This window comes from Echeneis naucrates, chromosome 2 (assembly GCF_900963305.1).
Source record: "Echeneis naucrates chromosome 2, fEcheNa1.1, whole genome shotgun sequence".
NCBI classification, from domain to species: Eukaryota; Metazoa; Chordata; class Actinopteri; order Carangiformes; family Echeneidae; genus Echeneis; species Echeneis naucrates.
Genome location: NC_042512.1, coordinates 8367044 through 8382503, shown reverse-complemented (window position 1 = coordinate 8382503; position 15460 = coordinate 8367044). Strand labels below are relative to the sequence as shown.

The following is a 15460-nucleotide window of genomic DNA, read 5'->3' as shown; positions in this document are numbered from 1 at the left end:
TGTGTGTGTGTGCTCTCTCTGCTGGTCTGAGTTCATTTAAATACTTTGTTGGATCTGTCTGTCTGTATCATGTCAGAAACTCTGAAACACTCTGAACTTCTTTAAAACACGGTGGATTTACTGATATCAAAGTGTCCAGCAGTCCATGATGGATTATTATAGAAAGAAATCAGCTTTAATGTAAATACACTGTTGTATATTAATACTGAAATTACAATAAAACTTAAGATGTTGCCAAATAAATTATACAAGTTGTGAGATGACGTCATGAATCCTGATTGAGGAGTGACACCTGTGTGAGAAAAACTGAAAAAAGAACCCTGATCGGGTTAGTTGCCACGTAAAAAATGCATGAAGTGTTGAAGGCTGCTGATGACTGGAGATTCATGACGTCATGGTGAAAGTCGTTAATAAGCATTGGCGGTTCAGTGGTAGAATTCTCGCCTGCCACGCGGGAGGCCCGGGTTCGATTCCCGGCCAATGCAGAGTAACTTTATACTAACATCCAGATGTTAGAAACACAGTGCTGCTTGGAAAATACCCTGATAGACTCCAACACACTGTGACTTTGTGAAACAACCAGTGGAGCCCCCTGGTGGTCAGTAGAAGTGCAGCCCCTCTGAGCTGGTGGCAGACCAAGGCTTCAGTCTGCACACATCTTCCACATGTGATGGCACACACACTGTGTATTGTGGCAACATCCGTCCCCTCAGAGAGAATCTGCTCTTTAACCCTCCTGTCGTTTTCACCCCCCGCCCCTTACTTTAGTGTTCCTGCTCTGTTTTGTACGGTGGCCGGTAAGTGCAAAACTAAATTACAAAGTGCCAAACACTTTTACAAAGCGTCAAACAAATTTACATGTTGGGGAAACATTTTTACATTTTATTCAACAAAATTACATAAGAAAAACACTTTTACCACGGACAAAACAAATTAACATTTTAGAAAACAAATTTACAAGTTGCGAAACAAATTTCCAAAAGACAGAATCTTCCGGAAGGGGAATGTACCAAATGCCGGAAGTGATCCAGAAGAAGATTGACTGTGAGCTCAAAAAGTTTGTATCGATTTGTGTGGCGGGAAAACTTTGCGGAGTGAAAGTTTCTGGCAGCATGGAGTAAATTATGTTTTGGCCGTTTTGTGGAAACAACTTGAGCCAATTTACGCGGTTGTGTTTTCCGTGCGGACGATCTGTAGAATGTTTAACGTTGATGAACGGACCAGACGGAAGGAGCACGCGCACAGGAGACATCTAATAAACAGCCGGAAAATGCTAAACAAGCTAAGTGTAGCATCGCGCTAACTAGCTGAAGCCGCTGTCAGACATGCAGTGAGTTAGCTTCTGCTAACTTTCTGTTTTGATACGGAACTCCGTTCATTCCAGCAGAACAACCATGAACATCATATAAACAATTCATGGAGGACAGAAAGTCAAAGTCAAAAGAACTGTGGGCCGAAAGGAAACAGGTCCAGGTACGTGTGTTGATTTATCTGTAAAATATGGAAGTCAATATATATGTGTGTGTGTGTGTGAAATGAATTATATCTTTTTGTTATTTTAGCAGATAAACATGGATTGATGGCGCCACATGGAGCTGATTTAAAAGCTCAGAGAGGGAAAACACTCCCATTATATACAGATCCGGAGGTAGCAGCACCTGATCTACTGAAGCATGATGTGAAGTTTACACGGTGCAAACATCAGCCTGCGGACTCTTAAAAGGATGATTCCTCTCCAAACGCCATCAGGTTGGAACTTCGTGGACCTGGACAACTGTTTGGCTATCGGACGATGTGGCAGGTACTCAGACAAAAGTCCAATCTTCGAGTGAAGAGAGATGATGTGATGAATGAGAGAGCACGCAGAAGGTTTCTAAGAAGAAGCTGCTACTCAATGGGAGCGAACTGTATGTGGCCTGCAGATGGTTCTGATAAACTGGCTCTCTAAGGACGCATGGATGGATTTTTTCACCTAAAGTGCTGTGGCTCCAATGTGGACCGACAAATAACAAGAAGCCAACAGTGATCGCTGAGAATCTCCTCTCATGAGACTGAGGACTGATTGTGGCACGGAGAATGGCATTATGGCTGCCATTCAGTCTCCCCTACGCCTCCATCATGATGACTGCTGCTCTGGGCCGTCCAGCCACATGTATGGCTCATCCACGAATAAGCAGCGTGTTGAATCCTGGTGGGCCATATTTAGAAGGGGAAGGTAAGTGGCCTTCATGAAGTCATTTTATTATGACTGACCTTTCATTTGATTTTTATCTTTATGTTCTATCTCAGATTAACTCCTCTAAACATATATAATATATAGTATTTATTTTAATGGAGTCCCACTTCTACTAATAATATATATTTACTTCCGATTCTATCCATTTCTACAGGTCTCAGTTCTGGATGGAGTTGTTTGCTGGATACTTCAACGGGAGCCATGAGCATCAGTGCCTTCTGAGATGTTGCTATGGTGATGTTGGATGAGTGTGTGAGACTGTGGAACAGTCACAGGATTCACACTTCCAGAACAGCATCATGTCCAATGAACTGTACTGCTGACCACACAGGTAATATTGGTGATGGATTGATATTTCCATGTTTGTTTTATTATTTTATTCCTTAAATGTAAATAAATAATATAAATGCTATTTATTGTATCTAACACAGATTTGGCTCCACAGACTGGATTTGAGATTGAACCAGCTGATTTGGATGCTGTTCCAGAGGCGAGCCTGTCAATAGCTCCATGTGGGGACTCAAACATGCAGGAGGACTTTGACTTTGTTATGGAGCACAAACAACTACAGAAGCCAGAGAACTGGGAGTCTGCAACAGAACTGTACATGAAGCTGAAAGAAACTGCTCAGCTGTGAGTCAGTGACAAAGGGAATTTTCCCTTCCTGCATTATCAAGTGCTTACTCATTGTGGTTTCTGTCCTATTTCTTTTTTTTTTTTTAAATTAATTAATTTTTTTAATATACATGTCAAGAGCCATGAGATGACTGTGCTGTGATTTGGTATTAGACAAGTAGCACTGAATTGAATCAGATATTGTCATGACTGAAAAACATGCAATTTTTCTGTTTTAAAATAGTTTGGAAAAAACTCATAACCAATCTATCACAGATGCAATCAGAAGGAAATATTTTAAATTTTTTTATTGTTTGTAAACATAACATTTGCAATCCCATTGTTTCATTTCTTCAGATGAACAGGTACCAGAATCATTTGGAAACATCACAAGGAAAAGTGAATGACAAACTATAAAATCTGATTTGGAGTGGTGGAACACTGCAGTCTGTCTGAACACCAAGTGTCACAGCTTCATTTTTGCTGAGTTTGACATCAATTGATAAAAATTATAGCAAAGTAATGAGTCCTATATTTTTGTAAGTATGGAATACAAAACTTCTTGCAATTTGTTTTGTCTAAAACTTAACTGTGTGGAGAGAAAAAAAACAAAACAAAACACCTTTTCGGAGTCTGGTCTCGAGGGGTGATCCAGTTACCAATTACAAGTTACAGTTACAAGTCCATGTGTGACTTAAACACAGTGTGTGAATCTAGGAGTGCTAATTTCAATGTGTTTGAACATGTATTGGGAACTGGGAATGGAGAGTCATCCAGGAACTCTATTCTTGGTGATGGTTCCAATCCGGACGGGGGGAGGTGAAGTCAGCCCAGCTGCAAACATCAAAACATCCTCCAGAGACACAGCAGCCTGACCTTCTGCAAAGAAAAACCTTCAAACAAACATCTTGGCAAGGCATTTTCTCAACAAATCATAAAAAATAAAAATGTGATTTACAAACCTTCACAATCAAAGACACAGTCCGCCCAGTAGCCCAAAGTTTGACTTTCTTTAAGTCTCCTGTTACTTCCTGATGGACTGAGGTCAGGTTTGAAGAGTCTCAAGTTCCAGACCAGTGAGTGGCTTTTCAGAGTGGCACAGGACAGGGGCCAGCAAAGTAGGCTGTTGCTGCAGTGCAGTCAGAAACTGAAGAGCTGAAAGACCATCTTTGAATCTAAAAAGTCACCACAAACATTGTTTCACATTTAAATGACCTAAAGAAACTTCAATGTTTTCTAAAATGACTATCCACCCAAACATATAGAAATGAGTAAAAATGGTTGTGTGTTGAACATTACTGATTTAAAGAAGAACTCTGTGTCTTGCTTTGCACTTGGCAGGGTAGATGTTTTTGAAAAATAGTTCAAGCAACAAAGCATATGTCATGTGATATATAAAGTTAATGATCATTAACCATTAGTATTGTTTACATCTAACCCTGTTCATACCATTTGCATTGTACACCAAGAACTGATGTCCTTCTGGTCCATCAGAAATGGGCCGGTCTTTCAGATGTTTCATCAGTAGAGTTAAAAACTCTCGTCTCGGCCCACCTGTGTCAATTCCTTCTTCCAAAACAGCAGCATCATCTGTGAATTTTACCAGCATGTCACAGGTTTCAGAATATGTTGAACATCTTACAAATGCAAATCTTTCCCATGTAATCAATAAATTAAAATTAAAATTAAGTGAGCTGTTGTTTTTTTACTTACCTGTAGCAAGAACTCCTGACTGGATTTGTTTCAGGTGGATCCAGATCCTCAGTGTCAGATATTACTGTCTGAAAAACAAATGAAAATGTCTGAAACAACACACTGAAAGCAAAGAACATCAGGCTGCCATAATCTGCCTTAATACCTGTCCAGGCTGAGCTGTGGATGAATCTCTGAAACATGATAAAATTGATAAACTGATGAACTTTATGATACAGAGTATAACAGAGCTTTGAGTAACATTTAGAGGTAGAGAGGAACCATAAGATTTATAAATAAGAGATGATTTTGTTATAAATGATATAACACGTATGATAATTTCTACCACATGTTCATCACAATCACATCAACAACTTAAAGACAAATGACTTCTTTTGTAAAAACTAATACCTACCCTTTATCTTCAGGTTTGTGTGGGAGAACTGTGTTTTTTTTGGTTCAAAAACCTGAGAAGAAAAGCACACAATTGTCAGCAACTTTAAACAGCTTCCATTATTGTTCCCTCACCACATACAGTATATATCAATGGTGAAAGGTTATCAGGGTGTCTGATTGGAATAGTAAATGCCAAATAATCAAGACTTGGTTCTTAGACCAAATGCATATCCTATCAATAAATAAATAATAATAATTAAAAAAAAAAACGGAATTAAAGTACAAAATGTAAAAATGAACGTACCACAGTGTCAGCTGCATTGAATTCAGCTGTGCTCCTCGATGTAGCAAAAACAAACAACACATTATTAATTATGCTACATCAGAATGAATAAATATGTAAAAATAATATAATAATACAGTTCTTTTGACTTTGACTTTCTGTCCTCCATGAATTGTTTATATGATGTTCATGGTTGTTCTGCTGGAATGAACGGAGTTCCGTATCAAAACAGAAAGTTAGCAGCAGCTAAAACAATCAGCAACAATTGTGCATTTAGCATAAATGTACGCCTAAAATAAAATAAATAAATAAATAAATAAAAAACTAGCAACGCATACTAACTAAACGCGTTGCTATTCCGTGAAGACAACGATTGGCTGCTAAATGAAACGGTGCACTTTAATTCACTGCATGTCTGACAGCGGCTTCAGCTAGTTAGCGCGATGCTACACTTAGCTTGTTTAGCATTTTCCGGCTGTTTATTAGATGTCTCCTGTGCGCGTGCTCCTTCCGTCTGGTCCGTCCATCAACGTTAAACATTCTACAGATCGTCCGCACGGAAAACACAACCGCGTAAATTGGCTCAAGTTGTTTCCACAAAACGGCCAAAACATAATTTACTCCATGCTGCCATAAACTTTCACTCCGCAAAGTTTTCCCGCCACACACACCGACACAAACTTTTTGAGCTCACAGTCAATCTTCTTCTGGATCACTTCCGGCATTTGGTACATTCCCCTTCCGGAAGATTCTGTCGTTTGGAAATTTGTTTCGCAACTTGTACATTTGTTTTCTAAAATGTAAATTTGTTTTGTCCGTGTTAAAAGTGTTTTTCTTGTGTCATTTTGTTGAATAAAATGTAAAAATATTTCCCAACATGTAAATTAGTTTCACGCGTTGTAAAAGTGTTTGGCACTTTGTAATTTAGTTTTGCACTTACCGGCCACCGTATCAAACAGAGCAGGAACACTAAAGTAAGGGGCGGGGGGTGAAAACGACAGGAGGGTTAAAGAGCAGATTCTCTCTGAGGGGACGGATGTTGCCACAATACACAGTGTGTGTGCCATCACATGTGGAAGATGTGTGCAGACTGAAGCCTTGGTCTGCCACCAGCTCAGAGGGGCTGCACTTCTACTGACCACCAGGGGGCTCCACTGGTTGTTTCACAAAGTCTATCAGGGTATTTTCCAAGCAGCACTGTGTTTCTAACATCCGGATGTTGGTAAAGAGTTACTCTGCATTGGCCGGGAATCGAACCCGGGCCTCCCGCGTGGCAGGCGAGAATTCTACCACTGAACCACCAATGCTTACTTATTGAGTTTCACCATGACGTCACGATTCTCCAGTCATCAGCAGCGTCTGTGTCTAAAGCTGATATCTTTCTATAATAATCCATCATGGACTGCTGGACACTTTCATATCAGTAAATCCAGCGTGTTTTAAAGAAGTTCAGAGTGTTTCAAAGTTTCTGACATGATACAGACAGACAGATCCAACAAAGCATTTAAATCAAGAGCGCGCGCACACACACACACACACAGTGGACGAGGTGCGCAGCTTCGCTCAGTCTGTGATTGCAAAAATGAGCGAAAGCAGGAAAAGACGCATTTTAATAAGTGGAAGGAGGAACAAACCAACAGATTTGGTTTTAGTTCAATTTAACGCCACTTATTTGTCTAATAACAGCTGATTTGTGTTTCACTTCATTCATTCGCGAGACAATGTGAGCTTCTTCGTGCGCATGCGCCGTTCCGGTGACGTTTGAGTTGGTGTCGCGTGGGAGAGCGATGAAGGACAGGAAATGCCTTTGATCTCCAGTGACGTCACACGGCCTCATAGAGGTGAGTAAACAGTTGTTGATGTTGTCAGCGAAACATTCATTCATCCTCAGAGTCATCTACTTCTACCGATCTCCATTTTCATTTCCAACCACTCAGAGAGACAAGAACACACACAGACACACTCTGACTAACCAAACCATTCCAGGAACAATCAGGATGATTCTGGCTCAGGGTGTGACAGGTCCGGGGTTCAAATCCCAGATGAGCCCTTTGTCAGCTGTTGTAAGAAGTGAAAAAGCCTCCTAAATGTGGAGGGAGGCCGACTCTGTCAGAGAGCAGTGTGCATTCTAGCTTCCTTTAGCTGTCAGCCTCTGATCATCAACTCTTCAGCTTCTATGACTTCAACAATTCCTTCTGAATGCAGTCTGAGGCAGTGATTGTGAAACTTTCATTCAGACAGAGATCCCACATTCAGAAGAAAACAGCCACACACAAACAAAGTCATCATGAACAGCCTACATGGAGCCTAAATGAAAAGAAGCAGGAACTAAAGTGTGAAAATAATGATGAACAAAGTGTCACACAGAGAGGCTGCAGCCTGGTGTGGACTATAACGTCAGAAAATGGATCAGTCTGTGACACGGAGCACTAAAGTTGGAAGGCAACAGTCAGAAGTGTCTGAGTTCAGCTGAGCTGCGAGTCTCCTGCACGACTCTGCCAGAAAATCATTGGACTGTATTAAATCAATTAATCATTTGACCTTTATTTATACAGCATTTTTCAAACTAATGTTTCACAAAGTACTTTACACATTAAAATATAAAAATAAACAAGGTATCCCACACCCAGGCCACATCACCATCCACACAAACACACACACACACACACACACAGACACTCAGATTAAAACAGAATGTGATGTTTGTCTCCCAAAAACAATTTTGCACACTAAAAAAACTGTCCTTTCAGAAGATAAACTACGCTGCTGCAGTGTCCTCTGTTGAGTTCTGCCCTCTGTCAGTCTCTGCTGGATGAAGCTTCCACCGGCGCTAGATGAGAGAAAGCCGGTAAAGTCTTTGAACAAAAGCTCAGTAATGTATCTGACAGCATTACAAGTATAAGGAGGAACAAACCAACAGATTTGATTTTATTTCAATTCAATGCCACTTATTTGTCTAATAACAGAGAAGAGGAGTTGAGGAGTCTCTGGGATCATGGTGGACTGGACTCTGTTCTCAGACCAGTTCTGATTCCTCTGTCAGTCTCTGCTGGATGAAGCTCTCCTCTCCACCTCCCAGGAACATGGTCCAGAGTCTGGACAAGCTGCTGCTGCAACATCTGGATCATCAGGAAGCAGCTGATCCTCCATCAGCAGACACCTTCCTCTTCACCGCCTCCACTTCCAGCTGTGTAGAGAAGAAGAGAGCAGATCCATCAGTGTTTCCTGACTCTGTCCATCAGCTGTCAGTCAGTGATGCAGATCCAGCATAAAGACCTGCAGGGACTTCAGTCCTGTTCAGTCCAGATGTGCAGCAGCTGCTTCCTCTCAGCTCATGTTAACGTGTTGGAGTGAACACACTGTGCTGGAAACTCACAGACCTCAAGTCTGCTGACTCAGCACATTTCTCTGAGTCCACAGTGGAGATAAAGAGCTGAGTCATGAAGGTTCATCACTTAACTGATGATTTACTGAAGGTCCATTTAAACTGAGAGACTCTGACAGACAGGCAGGCAGACAGACAGACAGACAGACAGACAGACAGGCAGACAGGCAGACAGGATTCTGGTCTGCAGAAAGACCACATGGTGACAGTGTGATGAAAGAAGATCAGTGATGTGCAGCTTTCAGTCAGACTGATCTCAGAGCTGTGACAGATGAACCTGATCAGAGAACAAACAGTCTCAGCTCAGATCTGACAGTTTGATGGACGAGGACCAGAATCTGAACATCTCTGAGTTCTTCAGCTGGAATCTGCTTCATTTGATGGTCACATGATCACAACAGTCCTCTGACTGATCTGATTGGCTGACTGTTTTCTCTCCGTCTTTCTGTCTAATTCTGAAATCTGTTTCTGTTCTCTCATTTTGACTGAGGGTTAGAGTTAAACAATATCACTGAAATGAACATGAAATGAGTCCAACTCTACTGACCTCATAGTCTCCAGTCTGAAGTCTGGACTCTTCACAAGATCAAACAGATCTTTCAGGTCTGAAACATTCAGGTTGTTCCAACTCAGGTCCAGTTTTCTGAGATGGGAGGGGTTGGACTTCAGAGCTGAGACCAGAGAAGAACAGCTGATCTCTGACAAACTGCAGTTCATCAACCTGAGTAAAGAACAAAAGATGTGACTTTAGGAGACAAAGTTCCTACTTGAAAGTGTTCAATGTTTCATCAAGTCAACACATGATTCACAACATCTGGAACATTTTCACTTCATTCAGCAGTGACCACGTTTAACATGCTGAATCTTTCAGTCTGCTTGAGTCACATGACTTTATAGTCGTGTTGGAACAGGAAGACACTGAATATTAGTGCTGTACCCAAAGGGAAAAAAAAAAAAAAAATATTGATATAAGAATCACAATTCTTATTTACTATGATTCAGAATTGATTCAAAATGTCCCAAAATCGATTTAAAAAATAAAACAATGCTGACAAAGACGCTGTCTGACGTCACCACGGAGCTGGTTCTGGAACATACGCATGCACCAAAACAAGGAGGAAACTACAATAATGGAGGAAAGAGAGATTCAACAGGCCCCGTCCTCGTTGCAGGCAAAGATTCTGACTCATTTTGGTTTTTACTGAGCTTGACATGACTTATTTTATAGCTTGCTGCTCAGAGTAGCAGTTGTGGTCCACACACATTTGAAAAGGCACTTTGCTTAAAATTTAAAAAGGCAGAATGTTTAACTGCTCATTTCTTTTAGAGACACTTTTATTTTTGCTATTCAAGCAATATGTGATATCGCTTTTAAGCAACTTTTGCAACAATTCCTGTCGTTGAAACACTGAAGGATTTTTTTTCAAGTTTTTTTTTTTTTTTGTTTTAAATCTGTAGTTCAACATTTCTCTGCCACACTGACTGGACTAAACCGGAGAAGAAGAAAACAGACGTCAGCATGAAGATCCTCAGTGAGGATCAGTATAATATCAGCCTGATGTCTGCAGGTCAGAGTCACCACAACTGTAACATCATATTAATCTGAGAGCAGAAATAAAACATGAGTCTGACCTCAGAGTCTCCAGTCTACAGTGAGAACTCTTCAGAAAACCACACAGATCCTTCAGTCCTGAATCCTTCAGGTTGTTCCAACTCAGGTCCAGTTCTCTGAGATGGGAGGGGTTGGACTTCAGAGTTGAGACCAGAGAAGAACAGCTGATCTCTGACAAACTGCAGCTCTTCAACCTGAGTAAAGAATAAAAGATGTGACTTTAGGAGACAAAGTTCCTGCTTGAAAGTGTTCAATGTTTCATCAGCTGTTCAGAGCTGAACGTTTACAAAGTAGAAGTTGAGAAAATGAAAGTCAAACAGCTGAACCAACAGGAAGCAGCTTCACAACAGTCAAATACAAACAGTGAGAAGATTTAATGAGAAAATGAAACAGCACTTGAAAGAACTTGAACTGACTGACGGAGCAAACATGTTTCCTGCAGCAGAGAGAGGAGGGCAACGGGGCAACTGCTCCCCCAGCAGACCAGCCCTTAGAGCCAATCCTTATCTTAGTGTGGAACCAAACCACTGCAGCTGATTGGACTAAAGACGAAAACAGTCAGCCAATCAGATCAGTCAGAGGACTGTTGTGATCATCTCATCATCTCAGTCTAAATGGACCTTCAGTAAATCATCAGTAAAGTGATGAACCTTCATGACTCAGCTCTTTATCTCCACTGTGGACTCAGAGAAATGTGCTGAGTCAGCAGACTTGAGGTCTGTGAGTTTCCAGCTCAGTGTGTTCACTCCAACACGTTAACATGAGCTGAGAGGAAGCAGCTGCTGCACATCTGGACTGAACAGGACTGAAGTCCCTGCAGGTCTTTATGCTGGATCTGCATCACTGACTGACAGCTGATGGACAGAGTCAGGAAACACTGATGGATCTGCTCTCTTCTTCTCTAGACAGGTGTTAATTAATATCAACATTAATATTGTTTCCAGAAGCAGAGAGATAAATGTTCTCTTGATGTTTGGAGGAAGCCAAAATGAAGAACCTACTGGCTTATAAAGAACTGTTATGGCCTTTGGTCATTTATGTATATTGCTGACTGCCCTCCTTGTTCACAGGGTGGAGTCCAATCTGTGTGTGTGTCCCATTTCCTGTTCAGGTGCAGAGATGGGATTGGCTGGTTCTCCTCTTTAAAAGGGAAGTTCTCCTGTACTGGGGTGACTCCTCTCCTGCTCCCAGCTCTGGATCATGCTGGGCTGTGCTGCATTGTGATTAGGGTTAAACAACTTTTGTTTTTTTGTTTAGATTTTTACACATGCAGTTTTGTTTTACTTGTTTATGTTACAAATAGCGGTCTTAGTAGCTGTCATAGCTTTAGGGGAGGGAATTTGTCTTGTTCTCCTATTTCATCGTCAGGGAGGTAGGGTTGTTTGTTTTTTTGTTTGTTTTTTCCCCTCACATAATATTTTTCAAACCTTACGTGACTATGATTAAAACTCAGATAAACAACAACAACAACAACAACAACAACGGAACAAACATACTCATTAAAGTAAAGACATAGTAACACAAACACTGTATAGTGATGCATTGATTCTGTTCTATGTTCAAACAATAGGTTGTGGTAGAAAACAAAAAAGCAGAACAGCCCTTTACCTCCTGACAGGAAAGGGAGGGGGAAAGGAATGTGAGTGAAAAAAAAAAATAAAAATAAAAAAACCAAGCAAACAAAAAAAAAAAACAAAACAAAAAACTGGCAAGTTAACAAATGAGTGGCAACTGAGAACTGGTGGAAGGAAAAAGCTACTGACAAACAGCAAGGAGAACAACAGAGAGGAGTGAGAGTGAGGGGAACAAAGAAAAGCTGTCCAGGTTCTTATTTTTAGTGTGTATATTGGGTTACACATTACAGGTGCTTTTTTTTTTTTTTTTTTTTTTTTTTTTTTAAAAAGGAACCTCAATTTGATTTATGTATTAAAACCCCCTTTGATTTAGACTTAGCCTTGACATTTTCTCCACATATTATTTTGTAGGTAGGAGTAACAGCTAGCTGGTGAATTTCTTTAGGTTACCCACACACCTAAATAATGAAATCAAATCTGACAGGACAATAGTGTCTTTTGATCCAGCTCCTGTCTGCCGCCCAACTACAAAGTGTGTTTGTAACCATTTCTAGACCCGAAGTTAGAAGGTTCATTCATCCACAGAGCATCATATCAGCAGTCCACTCAACCTCTGGTGTCTTTGAGCCCCTTAAATATTTTCCTGAATGAGAACTCCATCATCACAACTGTGACAGATGCCAAAAGCAGCAGAAAGGTTGTGTCCACCTCCTTAAAAAGTAAATGATCCTCAGTGAACATAGAAGACACCACTACGAACCAAAATCTACAAAACTAAATCCAGTTTTAGTATTCACACAAACATGAATTCTGACCTGAGAGCTTCCAGCTCACAGTGTGGACTCTTCAGTCCAGCAGACAGCAGCTTCACTCCTGAATCCTGCAGGTTGTTGTTACTCAGGTCCAGATCTCTCAGACTAGAGGACTGGGAGCTGAGGACTGAGGACAGAGCTTCACAGCTTCTGTCTGAGAGGTTACAGCTGCTCAGTCTGAGAAGGAATCAGCAAAATAAGATAAATTATTAAAGAAACATGTTTTTGACTCTAAACTACAATAAGATCCAGTTGATCTAGATGGACTTTATTTGCACACACAGAACTTTGTTGGAGGCTTTGACCACTGGCAGCAGCCTCAGAAGAGCCTCCTCTGAAGCAGAGTATTTCTTCAGGTCAAACACGTCCAGATCTTTTTCTGATGACAGTAAGATGAAGACCAGAGCTGACCATTGAGCAGGAGACAGTTTATCTGTGGAGAGACGTCCTGATCTCAGGGACTGTTGGATCTCCTCCACCAGAGAACCATCATTCAGTTCATTCAGACAGTGAAACAGGTTGATACTTTTCTCTGGAGACAGATTCTCACTGATCTTTGTCTTGATGTACTGGACTGTTTTCTGATTGGTCTTTGAGCTACTTCCTGTCTGTGTCACCAGGCCTCGTAGGAGAGTTTGGTTGGTCTGCAGTGAAAGACCCAGAAGGAACCGGAGGAACAAGTCCAGGTGTCCATTTGGACTCTGTAAGGCCTCATCCACAGCACTCTGGTAGAGACGTGTTGGTTTAGATCCTGTCCTTATTAGTTTAGACCTCCAAGTTGTTGCTTTTTCTTCTGACATCAGATTGACTCCAGAGTTGATGAAGGTCAGATGGACATGAAGAGCAGCCAGAAACTCCTGAACACTCAGATGGACGAAGCAGAAGACCTTGTCCTGGTACAGCCCTGTCTCCTCTTTGAAGATCTGTGTGAACACTCCTGAGTAAACTGATGCTGCTCTGATATCGATGCCACACTCTGTCAGGTCTGATTCATAGAAGATCAGGTTTCCTTTCTGCAGCTGCTCAAAAGCCACTTTTCCCAGAGACTCAATCATCTTCCTGTTCTCTGGACTCCAGTGTGGATCTGACTCAGCTCCTCCATCGTACTTGACCTTCTTCAGTTTGCACTGAACCACCAGGAAGTGGATGTACATCTCAGTCAGGGTCTTGGGCAGCTCTCCTCCCTCTCTGGTCTTCAACACCTCCTCCAGAACTGTAGCAGTGATCCAGCAGAAGACTGGGATGTGGCACATGATGTGGAGGCTTCGTGAGGTCTTGATGTGGGAGATGATCCTGCTGGCCTGCTCCTCATGTCTGAACCTCTTCCTGAAGTACTCCTCCTTCTGGGGGTCATTGAACCCTCTGACCTCTGTCACCATGTCAACACACTGAGGAGGGATCAAATTGGCTGCTGCAGGTCGTGTGGTTATCCAGAGGCGAGCAGAGGGAAGCAGTTTCCCCCTGATGAGGTTTGTCAGCAGCACGTCCACTGAGGTGGACTCTGTAGGATCAGTCAGGACCTCAGTGTTGTGGAAGTCCAGAGGAAGTCGACACTCATCCAGACCGTCAAAGATGAACACAACCTGGAACTGATCAAAGCTGCAGATTCCTGCTTCTTTGGTTTCAGTGAAGAAGAGATGAACAAGTTCCACCAAGCTGAACTTCTTCTCTTTCAGCACATTCAGCTCTCTGAAGGTGAAGGGGAATGTGAACTCTATGTCCTGGTTGGCTTTGTCTTCAGCCCAGTCCAGAGTGAACTTCTGTGTTAAGACGGTTTTCCCAATGCCAGCCACTCCCTTTGTCATCACTGTTCTGATTGGTTGGTCTCTTCCAGGTGGGGGTTTAAAGATGTCTTCTTGTCTGATGCTTGTTTCTGCTCTGTCCTGTTTCCTGGATGCTGTTTCAATCTGTCTGACCTCATGTTCCTCATTGACCTCTCCAGTCCCTCCCTCTGTGATGTAGAGCTCTGTGTAGATCTGATTCAGAAGGGTTGGGTTTCCTGCTTTAGAGATCCCCTCAAACACACACTGGAACTTCTTCTTTAGGGCAGATTTGAGTTTATGCCGACAAACTGAAGCATGACTTTCTGAATAAACAAACACAAAAAAAAGATTAAAAACTTTAACTACTAGGGTTATGTATTCTTCTCATAAGGAATAAGAATATGATCATATTTCTCCCAGTAAATGTCTAATTGATCCATCATGTTAAATTCTCTTACTGCTCTGCAGACAGTCAGCCAGCTCCTCCTGCTTCAACCTCCTCAGGAAGTTCACTGTGATCTTCAGAAATGCCTCTCTGCTCCTCCTCTGGTCTTCATCCACCTCATCATCCTCATTCTTCATGAATTGTGGGTAATCTGGACTCAGACTCCTTTTCATTTTCTTCAGCTCGTTCTTCACAAAACAGGCGATGTTCTCCTCCAGCAGCTGGAACACAATAACATCCTGTGTAAAGTTCACTCTCAGTATAAACTGATGGATCAAAGCATCAGATCATCAGTCAGCAGAGTTCAACTTTAGCTGCTGCTGTATCATCTGCTGCCACGTCTCTTTCCAGAGCTACACAGAAAGATTCAGACCTGCTGACTTCACTAAACTAACTTCACTGGTGTAACTTACTAAGTTTGACTTTAGATTCTGACAACACAGAGATCCTGATCATCACATGAAGACCAAACTGATACAGCCCTTCAACACATCAACTTAGGAAGTGAAAATTCAGGGTATTAACTGTGACTGTGGCTGAAGATGGATCAGACCACCTGAACTAGTTCACTGATGAATTATTCCATCTTTAAACCCTGTAGAGACAGAGTCCATGGAGGTCCAGGACTGAATCTGATTAACTTTGGT

At 41.7% G+C, this 15460-nt stretch overlaps 1 long non-coding RNA gene and 2 other non-coding genes across 3 annotated transcripts; 1 reads left to right on the top strand and 2 right to left on the bottom strand.

Annotated features, from left to right (window-relative positions):
- Positions 1–414: 414 nt before the first annotated feature.
- trnag-gcc (transfer RNA glycine (anticodon GCC)) lies at positions 415–485 on the top strand. The gene has a single exon. It is a non-coding gene; the product is annotated as a tRNA-Gly (tRNA).
- A 5973-nt stretch (positions 486–6458) lies between these two features.
- trnag-gcc (transfer RNA glycine (anticodon GCC)) lies at positions 6459–6529 on the bottom strand. The gene has a single exon. It is a non-coding gene; the product is annotated as a tRNA-Gly (tRNA).
- Positions 6530–8349: 1820 nt separating this feature from the next.
- LOC115056474 (uncharacterized) lies at positions 8350–10264 on the bottom strand. The gene is made up of 3 exons (XR_003841794.1): positions 10240–10264; positions 9155–9328; positions 8350–8409 (listed from the first exon to the last, which is right to left on the bottom strand). It is a non-coding gene; the product is annotated as an uncharacterized LOC115056474 (long non-coding RNA).
- Between the last annotated feature and the right edge of the window lie 5196 nt (positions 10265–15460).